Source organism: Bos grunniens, chromosome 26 (assembly GCF_055505025.1).
Source record: "Bos grunniens cultivar Pamir isolate PY7600 chromosome 26, Bosgru_T2T1.0, whole genome shotgun sequence".
In the NCBI taxonomy this organism is placed as follows: Eukaryota; Metazoa; Chordata; class Mammalia; order Artiodactyla; family Bovidae; genus Bos; species Bos grunniens.
In genome coordinates this window covers 42,760,831-42,779,384 of record NC_141190.1, presented here as the reverse complement: position 1 = coordinate 42,779,384, position 18,554 = coordinate 42,760,831, and the positions used below count along the sequence as shown (strand labels likewise).

The following is an 18,554-nucleotide window of genomic DNA, read 5'->3' as shown; positions in this document are numbered from 1 at the left end:
TGTATATCTGGGCGTTCTCAGTGCACACACTGCTGATGCCTAGCTTGAAGGATTTTGAGCATAACCTTGCTAGTATGTGAAATGAGTGCAAGTGTGCAGTAGTTTTAACATTCTTTGGCATTATCCTTCTTTGAGATTGGAATGAAGAGTGACCTTTTCCAGTCCTGTGGCCACTGCTGAGTTTTCCAAATTTGTTGACACACTGAGTGTAGCACTTCCACAGCATCATCTTTCAGGATTTGAAATAGCTCAACTGGAATTCCACCACCTCCACTAGTTTTGTTCATAGGAATCCTTCCTAAGGCCCACTTGACTTCATATTCCAGGATGTCTGGCTCTAGGTGAGTGACCACACCACTGTAGTTATCCGGGTCATTAAGACCATTCTTGTATAGTTCTTCCGTGTATTCTTGCCACCTCTTCTTAACTTCTTCTGCTTCTGTTGGATCCTTGCTGTTTTTGTCCTTTATTGTGCCCATCTTTGCATGAAATGTTCCTTTGGTATCTCCAGTTTTCTTAAAGAGATCTCTAGTCTTTCCCATTCTATTGTTTTCCTCTATTTCTTTGCAGTGTTCACTTAAGAAAGCTTTCTTATCTCTTCTGGCTATTCTTTGTAACTCTGCATTCAGTTGGGTATATCTTTATCTTTCTCCCTGCCTTTTGCTTCTCTTTTTCCCTGCCTTTTGCTTCTCTTTTTCCCTCAGCTATTTGTAAAACTTCCTGAGACAACCACTTTGCCTTCTTGCATTTATTTTTCTTTGGAATGGTCTTGGTCACTGCTTCCTGTACAATGTTCTTAGCTCTTCAGGCACTCTGTCTACCAGATCTAATCCCCCGAGTCTATTTGTCACCTCCACTGTATAATCATGAGGGATTTGATTTAGGTCATAACTGAATGACCTGGTGGTTTTCCTACTTTCTTCAATTGAAGCCTGAATTTTGCAATAAGGAGTTCATAATCTGAGCAACAGTCAGCTCCAGGTCTTGTTTTTATTGACTGTCATAGAGCTTCTCCATCTTTGGCTTCAAAGAATATATATAATCAATCTGATTTTGGTATTGACGATTTGGTAATGTCCATGTGTAGAGTTGTCTCTTGTGTTGTTGGAAAACGGTGTTTGATATGATCAGTGTGTTCTCTTAACAAAACCCTTAGCCTTTGCCTTGCTTCACTCTGTATTCAAAGGTCAAACTTGACTGTTACTCCAGGTATCTCTTGACTTCCTACTTTTGCATTCCAATCCCCTATGATGCAAAGGACATCTCTTTTGGTATTAGTTCTAGAAGGTCTTGTAGGACTTCATAGAAGAGTTTAGCTTCTTTGGCATCAGTGGTTGGGACATAGACTTGGATTGCTGTGAGGTTGAGTGGTTTACCTCAGAAATGAACCAAGATCATCTTGTTATTTTTGAGATTACACCCAAGTACTGCATTTTGGACTCTTTTGTTGACTATGAGGGTTACTCCATTTCTTCTAAAGGATTCTTGCCCACATTAGTAGATATAATGGTCATCTGAATTAAATGTGCCCATTCCCATCCATTTTAGTTCCCTGATTCCTAAAATGTTGATATTCAATCTTGCAGTCTCCTGCTTGACCATGTCTAATTTACCTTGATTCGTGGACCTAATGTTCCAGATTTCTAAGCAATATTGTTCTTTACAGCATCAGACTTTACTTTCACCACCAGACATATCCACAACTGAGCATCATTTCCACTTTGGCCCAGCCACTTCATTCTTTCTGAAGCTGTTAGTATGCTAACAGCTGCTCTTCACCAGTAGCGTATTGGACACCTTCTGACCTGGGGGGGCTCATCTTCCGGTGTCATACCTTTTTGCCTTTTCATACTGTCCATGGGGTTCTCATGGCAAGAATACTGGGTTGCCACTTCCTCCTCCAGTGGATCATGTTCTGTCAGAATTCTTCACTGTGACCCGTTGTCGGTCTTGGGTGGCCCTGCACAGCTTCACTGAGCTACACAAGCCCCTTTGACATGACAAGGCTGTGATCCATGAAGAGCGAGTGGTGTGATAATGTGATTTATAATAAGAAATATATATTGTCTCATCCTCATTCCTGGCACAGAGTTCCTAAAGGCCTTGGAACGTCCTAAGTGAAAAGAATTATAAAGGTGAAAAGAGTATCTTTTGTTATTCTTAACAAACTTCTTTCAACCATACCTGAACTTGTATTAATGAGGTGTTTTTTAAAAGTTCCCCAGATAACCACAGGATAGAGGTTTGTCACCAGAGGAACCAACCATGTGATTTGGGGTTGAGACTTTCAGCTTCACCCCAACAATGGCCAATCGTGCCTACATAAGAAACTGCCCCTGAAAATCCCTCAAGTACAGGACTTGGTGAGTTCCTTGCGTGGCAAGCACATGGAGGTACCGGGGGTGGGTGGCCTGCCCGCCTCAAGAGGACGTGGACGCTAATGCTCCTCCCCCACGCTCTGCCTCGTGCCTCTCTCTCACCTGGCTGTTTCTGAATTACATCCTTTACAACCAACAGACAAACATAAAGGTTTCCCTGAGTTCTGGAAGCCATTCTAGTCAACACTGAACATGAGGAAGGGTGAGGAGAACCTCCAGGCTCCAGTTTATAGCCAGTCAGAGGCACAGGTGACAAGCTGGCCTGGCCGTTGGTGTCTGAAGTGGGAGAAGGGAGGGGCAGCCTTGTGGGACTGGGAGACCTAATGCCATCTCCAGGTAGGTAGTGTCAGAACTGAATTAAATTGTAGGACACTCAGACAGTATCCACAGAGAATTGGAGAACTGTTTGGTGTGGGAAAATGCACACACTTGCTGTCCAGAAGTGAAGAATTGAGGGCAGAGTCATGAGTACGACAGAGAAAAGGAGATTTTTTTCCCCCCTTCAGATAGGAAATGTATGAGTCCGGGACACCTTGTTGTTCCAGAAATAAAAAAAGTAGCAAAAGACTACTAGAGCTTTGTCAAAGGACACAAGCACTAACTTGAGGAGTTATAAAAAAAAAAAAGTTGGCTTTAGGAAAAAATAAAAACCAAACACTTCACTGGTCACTTTTGTGGGATACTGATACATTAAATCATTATTCTGAAAATTGGTACATAAACAGAAAATACTAGAAAATCACCATTGTCCAACATATAAAACATAGACATATCTCCGAGAGACTACAAGTTTAGTTCCAAACTACCACTGCAAAGCAAATATTGCAATAAAGTGAGTCACATGAATTTTTTGGTTTACCACCACAAGTAAAAGTTATGTTTACACTATACTGTAGTCTACTAAATGTGCAACTGTGTTAGCTCTAAACAACAATGTACGTACTTTAAATCCAAAAAAAAAATGGCAATTGTGACACCAAAGATCACAGATCACCGTAACAAATATAATGATATTGAAAAAGTTGAAAATATTCTGAGAATTAACAAAATGTGACACAGTGTTACAAAGTGACCAAATATTGCCCAACTTCAGTTTGTGAATTTGCAGCATCTGAAAAGTGCAACAAAGTGAAGCACAATAAAGTGAGGCATGCCCGTAGTGGATCTAGACAAATATCAGTGAGCCCAAAACGCATTAAGTGAGGTCAGCCATGTTCACCGCAGCAGTATTCACAACGGCCAAAAGCAAGCCCAGTGTCCATGAATAGATGAATGGCTAGGCAGAATGCGTTCCATCTGTACAATGGAATAGTATTCAGCCGTGTAAAGGAAGGAAATTCCGACACACGCTACAACACAGGAGGCATTATGCTAAGGGAAACAAGCCAGTCACGTACATGCGGTACCTAGAAGAGGGAAATTCACAGAGACAGAAAGGAGAATGCTGGCTGTCAGGAGCCAGTGGGGGGCAGGGGGACGAGGGAGACATGGGAGGTTACTGTTTAATGAGTACATAGTCTCAGTTTCAAATGATGAAAAGTTTCTGAAAACAGGTAATGGCGATGGTTATACAACATTGTGGATCTGCTTAGTGCCACAAAGCTATACACTTAAAAATAGTTAAGGGCTTTCCTGGTAGTCCAGTGGTTAAGACTCTGTCCTTCCACTGCAGGGGGCATAGGTTCAATTCCTGGTCACAGAACTAAGATTCTAATTGCTGCACAGCACAGCCAAAAATAAATTAAAAATAAAGATAGTGAAAAGTCAAGGTGGGATGTTAAAAGGTTAAAATGACAGGTTTTATGTGTATTTTATAATTTCAGAAAAAAAATTTTACATGAAAAGCTTTCTGGAAAACTTAATGGTGAGAGATGTTGCTGTTACCATATGAACTCTGATCAGTCTTGGTATCAATAAAACCACGGGATACCAGCTACCTCTGCATCTCTTGAGGTGATCCAGTCAGTACACACCAACATCTCTGAAGTGTTATCGTACAAGAAGTCCTGAATTTCAAATAGTCACTGAGTTTAAACACAAGTTTATAATACTTCAGAGAATAAAATATCAAATTATAGGACACCTAGCAAAAGCAGCTAGCAAAGTCCAGGCCATAGGGCATTTTACCTTTTCTTCAAAATGTCAGTGTGACATGCAAACTTTATTTGGCCACTTATTCAAAAAAACTTTGGTAAAAAGAGATTTTTTGAGGCAACTAGGTCCATCTAGTTAAAGCTATGGTTTTTCCAGCCGTCATGTATGGATATGAGAGTTGGACCACAAAGAAAGCTGAGCGCCAAAGAATTGATACTTTGGAACTGTGGTGTTGGGACTCAAGAGCCCCTTGAACTGCAAGGAGATCCAACCAGTCAATCCTAAAGGAAATCAGTTCTGAGTATTCACTGGAAGGACTGATGCTGAAACTGAAGCTCCAATACTTTGGCAACCTGATGCGAAGAACTGACTCATCAGAAAAGACCCCGATTCTGGGAAAGATCGAAGGCAGGAGGAGAAGGGGATGACGGAGGATGAGATGCTTGGATGGCATCACCGACTCGATGGACATGAGTTTGAGCAGGCTTTGGGAGTTGGTGATGGACAGGGAAGCCTGGTGTGCTGCAGTCTATAGGGTTGCAAACAGTTACTGAGGGAAATTTAAGTATGGAAGGGATAGGTGATCATATTAAGAAATTATTGCTAATTTTGTTTGCACAGTGATTATATTAAGAAGGGAAAAGCTTTTGTCAGCCAAAGTATTTCTAAGTGGTAAGACATGATATCCGGGATTTGCTATAAAATATTCCATATGTCCCCAAGGACTATATATATATATATATATATAGTCACACACGCAGCTTGCGGGATCTTAGTTCTCTGACTAAGGATTGAACCCGAAGCCTTAGCAATGAAAGTGCTGAGTCCTAATCACTGGACTGCCAGGAAGCTCCCTTATTCACCCACCCTCAATTTGCTTCCTTGCTCATGCTTAATGTTAAGAGAAAAAATTTACAGATGGGCTGGCAACTTATTTCCCTATACTCACTGGTCCATCCCATGAATTAAGACCAAGCCTTGGCAAATGTGCTGAGTGAGGAAGAACAATTACCAAGTTCATGACTCCAGGTTCTGTTTACCCTGATACTGTCCAGGATAATCATTTATTTCCTGCTGCCTTCTAAGTTTTATTAAGCTGTTCAGAAAAGTTTCAGCTATGCTTTATGGCTGCGTGAACTGCCCGTGTATCCATTTCACAACTTGATTCATTCTGATTAAATTGTTCGACTGTTAATGAGTTTTAGATTGCAATATGGAGAGGCAAACAATTCAGAACATTAAGGCAGTAAAATATCTTAATATTTCACAAGTTCTCACTGAAAACATAAAACAAAAGGCTCATTCCTGGAAGGAGAGACTGTAATAATTACTCTCTGTAAAAATAAATGTGCTTGGCTCCCTATATATTATCCGGGCATCTGTGTAGACACACTCGCATGTAGGGAGCCAGATGGTACATGGTAATCTCATAAATATCCATAGGAATTCTGAGATTTTCAAGCCAACTGCAACAGACGAGATAACCATTTTGACATATTATTTCAAAGAACTTCTGGGGTTAGGCAAAAAACTGATTCCTACTCGGCTTACTTCACAGTCTAATGAGTTTTGCAATCTGGAGGCAATGGTGCAGGTGAAGTGTTGAAGGTCTCCGGTACGGAGGGCTTCAGAGCCAGATGGGAATTATGAATCAGGTGACCAAATGCTGCTCTTCCACAGCTCAGGACTCCTCCTTCTCCCCGCTCCCACCTCCTGTGGGTTCCTGGCCCACCATCTGCTTCTCTTGTCATGCAGTGTTTGTTTTGATGGAAACTGAGTAAAGATGCATGCATGCACTGGCTCTCCCACCTTTCAACATTTTCCTGGGAACTGCCCCCCCTCTGGTGACTCCCTTGGGAAAATTAACATACAGCAGGTAGAGGCTACCAAAATACTGAAGGTGGTGAGGCCTTGCACTGGTGCTTAAGCTCCTGAAAATTCAATCGTTTCATTTGTAAAATGGGAATTAAAACACATTATCAGCCTCAAGGCAAAAAGCTCAAATGGATGTCTTCCGTTCCTTCCAGCCCAAAAGCCATGCCTGTAATATACACAAGGCTTCGTGCCAAACCGACTTTTCAGTTGAGCAGCTCTTCAAACTCAGGAAGAGAAGAGGAATTTGCATTTAGCCATGAAGAATCAAAAGACTCTTTGCACACATTTCTTAAGGAAAGGACATTTAGGAACCTGGAAAAGCTTATGCCATATAATCTCAGAGTATAAGAAACAGCAGGGCATCTCTGAGGCCAGCAGGGCATCTCTGAGGATGACAGGGCCAATGATGCCATTTTGCAGAGGAGAAAACTGAGGCCAGAGAAAGCAAATGAGTTGCCTGCATCTGGGACTGGACAAAACAGATGTGCAGTTAAGGAACAGCTGTTGAGAGACGGAGGTCATAGCCAGAAGCTCAGTCAGTGTTCCAGCTTCATCGGGTCCCCACTGATCAGGTAGCCATTGTCAAGAGCATTTTACAAGTGAGAAATAACCATGGATTACTTCCCTTAGGCCCCAATCCTAGGACACAGCAGAACCGTGATGAGAACATAGGGTTCCTGGCTTCAAAGACAATGCTTCTTCTATTCTGTGTCATCTTTTGGAGGGAAGCTTGCACATAGATTTGTGCTAAGGGGAGTGTGAAGTGAAGAGGATGCAGATGGAGGCACCTTGGTGCGTTCAGGCTTGTTTCCATCACCACCGTCATCTGGGGCTGGTGGGACTCGACCTCTGTATTTCCCCTTCTGAAGAATCCCCTATTCCATTCCCAGAGAAAAAGGCCCTAATCGACATGAGTTCTTCAGTTAAATTAATTTAATTAATATAAACCAATGCTGCTTTAAGAATTTGAAAGGTCTGTAAACTTAAATAATTGTTTTTAATACAAAGCTTCCTGAAGGAGGAAATGGCAACCCACTTCAGCCCATAGGGTCGCAGAGAGCCTGAATGGCCTGGAAGCATCTGAGTTTGCCCAAACCAGTTTTGCAAGTGAGGATATACAGCAGTGACAGGTAGAGCAACTATTGGGTGAATTGCCATGGCATCAGCGACCAGACCCCCAAATCCAAACTGGGACCTGAGTCACTGGGGTCTGTGTGCCAGCTTCCCGCTGCAGCAGAGTGGCACTTGCACCCTTTGCTGTGTTCTCTGCCGCCTCTCCGTCAGCTGCAGCCTTAGATGTGAGACAACTGTATTTCATCTATCACAAGTCCCCTTCGAGACATAGTCACTGTCTCCAGAAAGGACCTCAAATGCTTTTTAAAAATCGCACTAACTACAAAATACCCATAAAGCATAGCATTAAATCTGTAATACCACACCCTCTGGCAGCATCTGCCCGGCCCTGAATTCTCGAACATTCTTGGCCTTTGAGTTCAACTTCATCTGACCCATGTTGGCCTACATCTCATCGCCAGCCATTCCTAACCACAGAATCCTCCCCCAGCAGCATCCAAGACAGCAGCCAGGGCGCTTTCAGAGACTCCGCCAGGACTGGGCTTTTAAAGGGGCATCTCAGTGAGGAAAACGCCAGTAACAACAAACCAACCTAAGGGCTGTGTATTATAATCACAGATGCCCACTTCATCCTAAATAAACAGCAAAATAGAAAAAATAAAATGGTTATGAGAAACATTCCCTTCTTGTCATGTCTGTGTGCTCCTGGAAATCTTTTTTTTTTTTCTTATTCCAGTAAAGTACAAGATATCTCAATAGCAACATAAACAGCATATTACCTACTAGTTACTATAGCAACTACATTCATGTAATTTGCTCATGCCTAAATTAAAGCTGCCTAGGGTAGCTTTAACTTACATCTCTCACATATGACTTTTTTGTCCGTGTTTTTCATTAGTGAGAATCATGTCTCTCAGATGGTAATCAGCATGTTGTAACCCTCTACCTTACTCAGAGCTAACTTTTGCAGTGACCTGACTTTGTTTCCCCCGTGATTTGTAGGTATTCCTCAAAGAAAGAACATGCACTCTTTTATCCTAACATTTTAATCTCTCTCTCTTAATTTTTATTGGAGTATAGTGGCTTTACAATGTTGTCTTAGTTTCTACTGTACAGCAACATAAATTAGCTATAATAGACACGTATCCCCTCTTTTTTGGATTTCCTTCCCATTTAGGTCACCACAGAGCACTGGACAGATTTCCCTGCGCTATAGGGTAGGTGCTCATTCGTTATCTGAGAACATGCTCTCTTAATGGCATATTTATTCCAAGAGGGTGGAGGAGGGGTTATGAAGGAGAAACAACTTTTCCATCCAAAAGGAACGGGAGCATCTACCCAGCAATGAACTTCACTGCTCTTGAAATCGTCCATTTTTTCCTAACTCTTGATGCAACGCAGTATAAAAGGCATAACCTAAAAAAGGGTGTGATGGAAAGAGGTACCGAGACCCACTCAAGGAAAAGGCACAATAGTTAATCATCTCTTCTCTCACATCCTTCCTTCAACCCTACAAAATAAACAAGTTGAGAAGCTCTTTGATTTTTGTGACTGCAAGCAATACGGTGGATTAATGTTCCTAAATGCTAGCACTGAATACATGAATTCATTGTTCAGAATGTTCCAGATGAGTCAGTAGCTAAGTCCTATTAATTCTGTTATATATTCTTATTTGTGTCTGCTCTGGAATAGAGCCAGGAGAGAAACGTTGTCATGAAGAAACCCATGAAATATACCTACCTTTGTAAAATAATGCATTTCAAACTAAAGATTGGCTATGCTTCTCTTAACCCAAAATTCTCAGTGGCCCCACCGAGACATGCAACAAGTTTCTCAAAAATCACATTGGCACATCAATCACATGGCTGCTTACAATTGTTCAGTGAATGTTTAACCAAGATATATTCACCTGGAATTAAACCAGGATGGATTCCTTAGAAGAGCCGTCAAGATCACTGTCCAACATAAGAACCCTCAGGACAGTGGGAAAGTCTGTAAATGTCCCATCGCAGGGCTTTTAAAGGGCTCTGGATTTGGCGGCGGGGAGACCTGTCTTTAATATCCTCATTACTGCTTCCGACGCATTTCCAGTGTCATTAATTCACATTGGCATTTCATTAAATGGGATTCTCTTTGCAAATACTACTTTATATTCTTTATTTTTCCCTGTAAATCTTTAAATCTGAGCACATTTTGAGCTGGTTGTTCACGTCAGTGTGGACCCTTGGAAAAGCAGTCACAAAATGACCATGTGCCTCTGGTCTGCAGCACGCCTTTCCATTTGCTGGTTTAATCCTCCAGACTTGAGCCATTTCCCATTCGGTCCTTCACATCATCTCAGGTTAATCTGTCAAACATTTCAAACAGCCAAGCCAGTTTCCAATTGCTAAGGACTTTGCCACAAGCACCATGTCTGTTAATAAGATTTTCATTTGGAAAGATGCCAGGGCGTCTATGTTTTCTATTGTATATAAATACTGAGATTTAATAGCTTCAGGTTTTGTTTAATGTTAGCGTCAACTATTTAAAAAAAAAAAGGTTCGCAAATGCCTGGCCCGACAGTGAAAGGCCCCACTGACAGCTATTTGCAAGGGTAATGTTGTGGAAAACAACATCCATCTTGGAAACAGTTTCATTAGCCCCATCTAGCTGACCTCTCCACATAATGTTGTCAAATGTGACGGGCATCAGATTATTGGGAATATGGAGATCAATAAATATGCAACACCGGCGCTTAGAATGCTTCTGGCATCGGAGCCATACAAATGCCATCTAACACGGCTTGGAGTCACTGTCATCTGTCACATCAGCTAGTAAATAGACAAGCTTAAGGGGAAGGCTATCTGTAATGGTAAAATATATGGGTGAAGAATTAGACGGGCATTGTATAGTTAGGATTCTGATGCATGAAGGCTCCAAAAGAAAAACATCAGGCACATGCTGGAGCAGCAGCCTGCCTTCTGTGGGGAATCGATGCAAATTCTTGCCACATGGTCAAAAGCTGCCCGGTGGTCCTGCTTCTGTGTGTTTGACGTCAGCTGCCAAGGGAGCGTTGTCTGCCTTTGGGATGCTCGCTAGAAACTTGGAGCATCCCGAGTCCGTTTCTGACACCCTGAGGCAGCCAGATCACGCATCCCCACAAATTTCTGTGTGTGTGAATCACACGATGTCTTTTCAGTGTGGTGGCAACCCAAGGCCAAAGAAAGCGCCTGCACTGTCCGATTATGTTTGCCGCAAATGCCTACAACGTTGGGTTCACAAAAGAACAACCTGGTTGAACTGCTAAAGGAAACTCTCACCCCAGCTGGTGCTCATCAAATTACCCACATCATCAGACCTTTGGGAACTGCTACTGGTGACACCTTCTCCATCAGGCCACCCTCTTCTAAGATCCCCACCTGCCCAGCCTGCTGGAAGCTGAACCCCACTGCCCACTCTTTGCGCTTATCACTACCTGACGATCCCAGCTGAGGCACTTGGTCCGTCCTCAGTAGTGTTTTCCGAAGTCCCCAGAACAGGCAGCCCTGTTCATAAACCCTTGTACCCCTCCAAAAACTGCTTGGAGCAACTTAAAGAAAGAATCTGTCTGCCAGTGCAGGAAATGCAAGAGATGCAAGTTCGATCCCTGATGGGGCGGGAAGATCCCCTGGAGGAGGGCATGGCAACCCACTCCAGTATTCTTGCCTGGACAATCCCATGGACAGAGGAGCCTGGCGGGCTACAATCCACAGGGTCTCAAAGAGTCGGACATAACTGAGCATGGCACAAAAAGAAAAGCTAGTTCTTGAAAGATCAAAACACAGAGGATGTGAGCCATACAAAGGCATATACCCGGACACCCCATGCCAGAACAAACACGTTCCTCAAACCCAAGTCATGTCGCTGACCAATGATGAGCAGCATGCTTCTGCCCCTCTAGGTTTTAAGAAATGCCATTCATCTCTATGGAAAAGAGAACAAACAAGAGGCATAAAGGTATTTTTGAAGTACACTGTTATGAGGTACTTGGCTAGTAATTTGCAGCCTAGGTACACAACATACCTTTTAGCACGGCTATTTATCTCTCAGGGAGAATGCTGCCGTACTTACGATAAAGGCTCTGTTGGACCTCTTCATCAATAGCAAACCTTTAAGCACAGCACATCTCATAAATAGGAGTTCCACTAACACAGACTTCAAAAGGATAGAACTTGATAATTCAAAAATAGAGCTATATTAAGTGTTCCAGCAGTCCATCCGTAAAAGCCGTCGTATATTCCAAACGCCAGAGTCCTTCAAGCAACATGACAGGTCTATTAGAATAATAGCAGGGGAAAGCATAATTACAAGTAATCATTGGCTGGAAAGGAGCTAGTTGTTTTTGTAGAGCAAAATGCCGCTCTGAGCCCCGTGGAAAATGTAGCCAGAGCAGCGACAGCGAGAGCAGATAACCATCGAAAATAACCACGGCGCAAACCCTGCACTATTTATTTCTACTTATTAAGAACTCTTTGTATACCTTAATGTTTTCCTGGTGAAATCATCTTAATTTGAGCCCACATTTTCTTTGGATAAGATTATTACGTAATTGCTACTTACCGGCCACTATTTTCTATACATTTGTTGGTCAAACAGTTAGGGTGTCTGTCTTTTCCAGCCCGACAGAGATCATTCCGTCAAGCAGGGGCTGCTGGCTGGCTCTGTGGAGCCATATTGAAAATACACCATGTGCCCGAAAGGATAAAGAAAGTTTGGCTGGGCGTTATGTTTTAATCCATAGATTGATGACTCTAGCTCTGTCAAAGGATGGGGCTGTTTCTCATTAGGGATGGCAAAAGAGGAGACATCTGGGCCCATTTCCCCATGGACGGGACTTCACCACCCCCCTCCAACCATCAGGAAGCCCATTCATCTGGTGGATTTGTGTTTATCCTCCTCCTTAATTAGATGGCTGTCAAGCACTTTAAAGTTTCCAAAATGCACGGAGAATAACACACCCCAGCTGAGTCTTGTCAACAAGTCCAGGAAGGAGTCAGGGCAGGAGTCTTTAGCTCCAGTTTGCAGATGTGCAAATGGAGGTTCAGGAAAGAAAGGGGCTCCCCAAAGGTCCCACAGCTGACCTTCTCCCCGTGCCATCATCCTGCCCTGACAAAATGCTTGCTTTGCACCTGGTTCTCCATCTCACTGGCTCTGTGGGACATGCCCATGGAGACAAAAGTCACTCACCAGGTGCTGCTGCGCAGGTGCCAACCAGGTCTCAACACACGGAAGCAGGTCACACACTCAGCCTCTGGACCGCAGGGAGGTGGGGTAGAAGTTCACACCTGGTGTGGAAGGCAACCAGGCTACTTGTGTAAAGAAGGACACAATCAAGTCACCTAGGTCTTGGCATCATTCACTTCCCTAACACCGACTGATCTGCAGACTGGGTACCAGGCATGGAAAGAGGCGGCAGGGGAAGGGAGTGGAGAATGGCGGAAATAAAATGAAACCTAATTTTTAGCCCAGATATGAGAAAAATGCAACTGTGAATGACTCGACCTCATAATAGTAGGTAGAGTCGACATGAAACACCCAGGACAGACACCAGGCAGCCAGGGAACCAGTGTCTCCAGGAAGCACGTATACTGACTTTCTAGCAATCTGACACTGAGCCACTGACTTAACCTCACTAAGCCTCAGTGTCCTCATCTGGAAAATGGGAGTAACAAGACTGCCTGTATCCAAGGGCTGTTGTAAAAGTAGTTGCCCCACGGATGCCACCAGCAGAGTGCAGGGCGCACAGAAGCACTATTAGGTGCCCCCCTTTTGATACCCCATAGGAAGCCAGAGGACAGAGTGATCCATGGTCTCTGGTTCTTAGGAAAGGTCTCCTGGAGATGGCGGGAGACTAGCTGGTCCTTGGAGGACAGAAGGCAATTCTCCACAAAGCAGCATCCCAGGCCTTGTCCTGGGAGTACAGAAACTCAAGAGGCCTCCTGCCAGGGGCTCATTTCTAATAAAAAGCCTTACAGAAGACCCTCTAGGTTTATTGATATGTTTGCTTCCCACTTAGTCTCTTAGCAACATGGTGTGAGTCTGGACTTTTGGATTTCATTGGTATAACCCATGTTGGTTATAAAGTTGTAATGCACAATCTGGCTCCTTCCCCCACTCAAAATATTCAACTTTAAAATTAATTTGGTTTTGAAATACAATACCAGGATATATCATTAAAGCAAAGTTAGAAATCCCAGTCCCGTGAATATATTTAGAATTTAAGCTATTAAGGGATTTCAGCTTGAGAAGAGCTGGATCTTTCAATGGTGGTGGTGGTTTAGTCGCTAAGTCGTGTCCAACTCTTGCAACCCCATGGACTATAGCCCACCAGGCTCCTCTGTCATGGGATTCTCCAGGTAAGAATACTGGAGTGGGTTGCCATTTCCTTCTCCAGGATCTTTCCATATTGTGGAATAAACTTCCAATAATGCTTCACAAGACCGTATCACACATTGAATGTACATGCTGCAGAGATAAGACATCAAGAAAGAGGATGGTGATGATGGTGGTGGTCGTGGCGATGTAATGGTAACCATGACAACTGTGCAAGAGGAGGATGCTCAGGGTTGGTTCTGAGAAAGAGATCCAGGCAGGTGAAGGACAATGATCTGTCAATCCACATGAAGGTGAGTCATGAATGTGGGCCTGGAACCTGAGACAATGCACTTTCCAGCTTCTTCAGAATGAAGAGCTCCGTCTAGGCTAGCTGTGGATCGCCAGACCCAGAGATCTGTCAAAAGGATAAGCTCTGAAGATCATCCACCCCAACATAACCATTTTAGGCATGTCTTGGACTTGGGAAAGGTTCCGACAGAAGCTAACCCAAGTAAGCAAGAACCTGTAACAGTACTAAAAATCCACACACCTCCTGTTTTACTGAAGGCCACACGTGTCCCTGCCACTTGATCTTTGGAAACTGGCCGGGCACGCGTCCTGGCCCTCCCCTCCTCACCCCACCATCGGGTTCCCGGGATGATTTCTGAAATCACTTCTCAAAGGAAAGCCTCATTACCCAGTGACATGTTGTAATCCCAACCAATGCTTCCAGAAAAGTTTCAATGTCCATTACATTAGCTAGCCTTAAAATTGAATACAAATCCATTTTAATCAATACGTTGTAATAAATAGATATGAAGGCACATGGCACTAATGTACAGGTAGGCTAATTAAAGCACCAGCATTTGCAGCACTCACATACCTCAATTTTCTCTACAAAATCCTTATTGAACCACTACCTTAAAAAAAATAATTGCATTTGCAATTAGAAACACTGAAGTTACATTATCGATTTTCTGCTAAAAACCTTTTTAGTAAACAAGCACAAACTACATTCATTAAATGTAAGTGCTTGGAGCTATGGTGTGAAATTCAATTCAGCCATTATCATGAATTACACTGATTATTGCTGTAATTATTTTCTCTTGGATACAACTGCATTTCTGTCCCTTGCTAGTTCTGTTGGACATATAACCATGTTCATTTTATAGCTAATAATACTCAACTGTAGTCCCAGCAATTACTATCACTTATACAAATCATTAAGTTAAGCTACGGGTACCTAGTAAGATTCAAAAAAATGAAGTAAAACATCCTTTTTTTTACCCTTTAAATAACTAATAGCATTAGAGAACAAGGGAAATTATAGATGTTAACTGATTTACATTGCAATCTCTAATCACCTGTACTTGACTTGTCAGAAATTTCTGCTGTCCTAAGCACACCTTTTGAGAAGAAACCCACCAACGGACTCTTTTTTTTTCCAGAAATGAACAGTTGATGGATAGGATTACATATCTGAAGCATTCTCGGGAAGGAAAAAAGCCATGATCATTTGGTGTGTTCAAAAAAAGAGATTTTGTATTTTAGTCAGAGCGAAAAAACGATCTTGCCTTGTATGTGCTTGCTTATTTAGGTGTCTTATTAACTAAACAGATTTTTAAGAGAGAAAACTCCACTTTCCTTTTTCCTCCAGAGGCAGCTGTAGCTTTCCACCATTTTTAATGTGAATCCTCTAGGGAAAACAAGTGTTTTCAAAGGAGACTTCCCATTCTTCCCTGAGGCAAGGGCACTGCACTGCCCTGGTTGAAGGTAGATGCTTCTGGGCATATTCCCTCAAAGTGAATATATTCTCCAGGGACTCTGGTGGGGAACCACCCCCATAGGAAAACTGGTGGGAAAGAAGGGAAGTCAGAGAGACGACACTTTTAACATTTGTACTTGCGTATGCCGTCTGATGTGAAGAGCTGACTCATTGAAAAAGACCCTGATGCTGGGAAAGATTGAGGGCAGGAGGAGAAGGGGGCAACAGAGGATGAGATGGTGGGATGGCATCACTGACTCAATAGACATGAATTTTAGCAAGCTCCAGGAGATGGTGAAGGGCAGGGAAGCCTGGTGTGCTGCAGTCCATGGAGTCACAAAGAGTTGGACATGACTGAGCAACTGAACAACATCAACAATTATATAAAGATGGAAACAGCACATTTCACCACAAGAGGATTTGCAGACTATGATCTCTAGACTGAGGACAGAATCCTAACCCACCAACAGAAAGGGCCCTGTCCCACATGCCAAGGCCATGCTCCAGAGCCCTGATGAAAAGATGTCACTCACAAATAGCAGAAAGGCTCCCTCCCATTCACTTTAAGAGCCCTTTCAGAAGTGGTCCCCCCAAAAAAAATTATAATAAAAAAAAGAAGTGGTCCCAACTCTGGGTGAAAGCCTGGGGTGAGATGTAAAGGAAGCAGAGATGCTCCCATGGGAGACCCCAGTGGACGAATGGGAGATGCCTTCTCAGGGGCGTCACCATTTTCTCAATAAACAATGTTTTTTATTTATATGTCAGATATTTTGTGGTTGCTGTTTAGTCGCTAAGTCATGCCTGTCCGAACCTTTTGCAACCCCACAGACCATAGCCTACCAGGCTCCTGTGTCCATAGCATTTTCCAGGCAAGAATACAGGAGAGGGTAGTCATTTCCTTCTCCAGGTCTTCCTGATCCAGGGATAGAACCCACATCTCTTGGGTCTCCTGCATTGACAGGCAGAGCCCCCAAGGAAGTCCCACGTTATATATTGGACTGGCCAAAAGTTCATTCAGGTTTTTCCTTAACCTCTTACAGAAACCCAAATGAACTTTTTAGCCAACTCAATAATTCATTTCATTTTTTTAGAAGTGGAGGAAGGAGGTATATGACTTATCTCAGGCATGTGTACTCAACTGTGTCCAACTCTTGCAACCCCATGGACTGTTTCCCACCAGACTCCTCTGTAAGTAGGATTTCTCCAGGCAAGAATACTGGAGTGGGGTGCCACTTCCTCCTCTAAGGGATCTTCCCAACCCAGAGATCAAACCCTTGTCTCCTGTGTCTCTTGCTTGGCAGGTGGATTCTTTACCACTAGTGCCACCTGGGAAGCCCCATATAGCTTATAGGAATCCACAAACAAATTTTACCAATTAAAAGAGAAAAGGTTAAGTGGGTGTGACCTAGAGGGGAACTGGGTTCCCACACCCCTCCAAATTGCTGGAACCTATTTTGGCACAGAGCTTCCTAGTGGCCAAAGCAAAATGAAAAACACGATCTTATAAACATAAGATTCACTGTTAGCAAAAGAAATGTAAATTCATGAAAAATAAGTAAAAACAAATCTTTTCATTTGAAAAGAAAAATATAAGCAAAATCTGATGTTAGGATTCAGAAATCAAGAATTAAAGGCATCTATTTTTTAAAAAATCAGGTATTACTTCTTTCCTAATTTTGTTGTTGTTGTTTTTTCATGTAATATAAACCACTGAAGCACATCAGTTGAAGTTCTGATGCTAACTTTAACTATACAGAGAATAAAAAAACAAAGAAAATAGAACAAAATCATATTGTTAACATATCGTAAAAGCCGAGCCGCTGGAATATACCGTGTGTGCACTGTGTTAAAGCCAGGCTTCCCAGGTGGCTCAGCGGTAAAGAATCCGCCTGCACTGCAGGAGCCGCTGGTTCGATCCCTGGGTCAGGAAAATGCCCTAGAGGAGCAAATGGCAGCTCATTCCTGTATTCTTGGCTGGGAAATCCCATGGACAGAGGAGCCTACTGGGCTACAGTCCATGGGGTTCAAAAGAGTTGGACACCACAGAGCGACTGATCACACACACACACACAAGACATATACTAGGTTAAAGGACATTTGCTGCTGCTGCTAAGTCGATTCAGTCGTGTCCGACCGACTCTGTGCGAACCCATAGAGGGCAGCCTACCAGGCTCTCCCGTTCCAGGGATTCTCCAGGCAAGAACACTGGAGTGGGTTGCCATTTCCTTCTCCAATGCATGAAAGTGAAAATTGAGTGAAGTCGCTCAGTCGTGTCCGACTCTTCGAGACCCTGGGTGGAGGTAGCCCACCAGGCTCCTCCATCCATGGGATTTTCCAGGCAAGAGTACTGGAGTGGGGTGCCATTGCCTTCTCTGAAAGCACATTTAAGCAACTCTAAATTAGCTGATTTATACCATCATTTTGGAGTCATTAGAATTTTCCCAAAGCTGCTAAATGAATTTTCTGACCGTTTTTGGCCATTTAAAGTGTTAATTGGTATCAGGCATTCAGTATAAGAAGTCACTTTGCTATTTTAAAAATGTCTTTAAGAATCTTTTTTTAAAAGAATATTTCTTGCTACTTCTTCTATCTGGGAAATTACCTACAATAATTGAATACAGTTTCAAAATGTTCAGAACTCAGAATTCTCAGCATCCTCCTTGCATTTATTTTGAATAAATAGGCATATTTTTTTAAACCAATGCGATTGATAGTAATGATACACATATATCAAAGGAACCAGCAGAAGAGATAAGTGCCACTCTAAAACAAGCAGGGACATGTACTCTTGACTTCTGCCCCCAAGGAAGAAAAGATTTTTAAAATGCTAACAATTTGGCTATATCCGGTTGTCTGCCTGGCTTGGGTTCTTCTTGGGGAATCACATTAAAGAATTCAATAGACAGGCTTGAAAATTCAGAAAAGGGAAAATTAAATTCCTAGAGATAGTCAAGAATATCTTATTCATAAAGGGCCCTTTCCACAGGAGCTTGGAAATGTGTAATATAACCTTCAAAGTAAAAACGGTTTGTTGC

General features: G+C 42.8%; 1 long non-coding RNA gene across 1 annotated transcript in view; it reads right to left on the bottom strand.

The window, feature by feature from the left end:
- Window positions 1-12,191, bottom strand: part of LOC147344483 (uncharacterized) — a 66,989-nt gene extending 54,798 nt beyond the window's left edge. The window contains exon 1 of the long non-coding RNA XR_015155437.1: window positions 12,000-12,191. This is a non-coding gene — a long non-coding RNA (uncharacterized LOC147344483). The remainder of the gene's footprint in view (window positions 1-11,999) is intronic.
- Window positions 12,192-18,554: the final 6,363 nt, after the last annotated feature.